The sequence below is a fragment of the Enhydra lutris genome, unplaced genomic scaffold, assembly GCF_002288905.1.
Source record: "Enhydra lutris kenyoni isolate GAN:26980312 unplaced genomic scaffold, ASM228890v2 scaffoldscaffold22, whole genome shotgun sequence".
Taxonomy (NCBI): domain Eukaryota; kingdom Metazoa; phylum Chordata; class Mammalia; order Carnivora; family Mustelidae; genus Enhydra; species Enhydra lutris.
The window spans coordinates 37,009,836-37,012,916 of NW_019154106.1; the positions used below are offsets into that span (position 1 = coordinate 37,009,836).

A 3,081-nucleotide genomic window follows, 5' to 3' on the forward strand; every position below is an offset into this window, starting at 1 on the left:
CCATATAATCCTTAGAGAGCTACTTCCCCCCCATGAGCCATGGGTTATGATGGATCTTAGAAACCACCATCTGCTCTAACACTGTTGCTGCGGAGTTTGAGTGATGGATAACACTGTGTGGATAGGGGTACTTAGGCAGATAAAAACCATCTCTTGCATTACATAGAATTCCACAGTGGTACCCAATGATCATGTTGGTTTTACTCTTTGAGTCTCACTTAAATTTAAAAGAATTTGGTTTAAATACATATTTTTTAACTTACATGTGACAATATTGATCAGTGGTTTCTTTTTTAAAAGAATATATATTTAATGTAAAACAATGGAGTCACTGTCATCCACTGAAACAATATAGATCTTTTTGTTTGTGTTCTGTAGCTCACTTCCATGAAGTAACCCCTGTTAATGGTTATTCTTCCTGATTTTTTCCTCCTATATAAACAAACCTAATATACCACACACTTTTTTTTTATTTTAATAAATGTCTATTTTAATGTTTTTCACAATAGAATAAATGCTTCTCTTGATGACTGCAGATACATAAGGCTGTTTGGTAGTATCCAGAACCACCATAGGAATGGTTGTCTTCCTGATTGGTGTGTAGTCTTCAGTAATTATAAGGAATTACTTGTCTGGAACTGCTGTCAAACCAGCAGGACTGCATTTATGCATCCATCATTTTCAGGATTGTTGGTGACCTGGGCATATTTTCCCCAAATAACTTTGCCTCCTTGTGTCACAAGGCCCAACTCGCTCACGTTCACCTCAATTACAGTACCTTTGGTAATAACACCCAAAGTTGTATATAGTGGGGATGAAGGATTTTTTTTTTACACCAAGTATTGGCAGGCAAAAGGTGGCTTTCAATTCAGGATGTGTTACATGGGCCTTTTTGAAACGTAAGCCCATTGGCCTAATGAATCTTTCATATTTAGGTGGTTTTCGAGTAAAACCATCTCCAACAAAGCAGACTTTAGTGACCATTCTCTTCCATGCTTTCTTCTTTCTTTTTCCTGTTCGAATAACTTTTAATACTCTGTTTCTCCCTGGGCACGAACTTTGGGTAAAGGAACTTCCCATTTTCCCGCTTTCTCTTTTCGTTTTTCTTTAATCATATTAGAAAGCACTTAAGCTCGAGACTGTACCTCCCTGTCCAGTAGATACGCAGGTACTGCTCCTTGCGGAGTCTTTTCATCATTCTTTTGTTTGGTGTTTCTCTTTTCATGCATCTTGATAATCTTTTTCATCTGTATTTTCTCAGCATGGTGCTGTTTATGGTAGAGCTTAACTTTCAGACCAATCATCTTTTTTGCCTTCTTTGAACATTCATGAGCCTCTCGACCTTCTTTCTTTCTCTTTTTCTCACGGTAATCCAAACGATAGTCATAGCGCTTCTGGTGTAACTCAATATATTCCTTTTGTGGCATGGTGACGGCTGCAGAGCCGTGGGGTGCAGAGCCGTGGGGTGCAGCTGTCGGGGCTCAAAGAAGATCTCAGTTTCCCACACACTTTTTAAAGAATGTCTCATACTACAAATTGTTCCGTTTTCCTTTTGTTATAAAACACATTTCCGGGGCGCCTGGGTGGCTCTGCCTTCGGCTCAGGTCATGATCCCAGGGTCCTGGGATCGAGCCCCACATTGGGCTCTCTGCTCAGCAGGGAGCCTGCTTCCCCCTCTCTCTGCCTGCCTCTCTGCCTACTTGTGGTCTCTGTCTGTCAAGTAAATAAATAAAATCTTAAAAAAAAAACACACACACATTTACATATTTACAGGTATAAATCCACCTTACATTTTATAATTGGTGCTTCATTATTTGAGAAATTAAATTGTGTTTTTTGTGTGACCTATGACCTATAATGAGGCTTCTCATCTCCACTTTAATGGAGAAGTCCTGCTTTTTTTAGCTGCTGTATATGCTAGGGTGCCACACCATATGAAATTCACATAAAGAAAGTATTCTATTGCCAAAAGCAATTTATAAACCTAAGGTCACTAAAATAACATTATTCATCAGATCATTGATTTTTTGAAAATACTCTGATTTTAGACATTTCACCTGTTTGCATTTGAATACATACCTTCCCATCTAATTTTTTACAAAAAATGAATTTCTCAATAACAGAAGATAAAGTCATATTGAGACCTCTTTTTCTTTTTTCTTTCATGTGGAATGCTGGCTTATTTCTTCATCTCCTAGAAGTTTCTGTTCAATGTCTCCTTTTCAACAATGCTATTGTAATCACCAGACTTAAAGAGGTAGCTCCCCCCCTCATATCCTAGAACCCCCACCCTTTTCTTTTTACCTTTTTTTCTCTTTTTGCCACAGTAGTCATAATTATATAATTTACTACCTTATGTATAACATCATTGCCTGTCTAGTCTCATTTAAAATGCAATGACATTAAGAAAAAAAATGTGTGTCTCTTTTACTACTGATATATAAACCGCAACAGTAAGAGTACCTGATAGATAATGTTCATTCTGTTATATCTGTGGCGAATAGATATTTATTCACCAATGTATTATTCAATATGTAATCGGGCAAATTAACAAATTAAAAAGTGAGCTTGAGGGTTTCTTCCTTAGTCCTGGATGTGGCTTGAAGCAAGATTAAAATATATTTTAGTGGATGTGGGGATGAAAAATTCACCCTGGCTTTGGGGTTGTTCCACAATTTTAATTAAGTTCAGAACCTTTGGGATGTGGACTTCTTGGGAGTTTTCAAAGGGAGCTATACAAGCAGTTAATATTAGCTGTCGGCTTCTTCAAGCTCAGAGCAGGATTCCTTTAGGACACTGCCTATCTTCCCCTCTGGGGGCCAGCGATAGCCCTGGTTAACCATAGCATGGGGCTCAAAACCAATATAAGAAATGACAAAATATAAGGAATCAAGGGGGGTAAAATTCTCCCTGCATTTCTCCCTTGACTCCTAAAATAGGGATTTCCACCATCTTGGAAATATTGGGGAAGAGACTAACTTTTCTCTGCTTATTGACTCTTCTTACTTGATTGGCAACGTTTAGAAAATTATCCTCAGAAATGTGTTCTACCCTTTCTTTGAGTCTCTGATTGGGATCTGT

The 3,081-nt window shown here is 38.0% G+C and overlaps 1 pseudogene; it reads right to left on the reverse strand.

The window, feature by feature from the left end:
• Positions 1 to 590: 590 nt before the first annotated feature.
• LOC111150151 lies at positions 591 to 1,427 on the reverse strand (annotated as a pseudogene).
• Between the last annotated feature and the right edge of the window lie 1,654 nt (positions 1,428 to 3,081).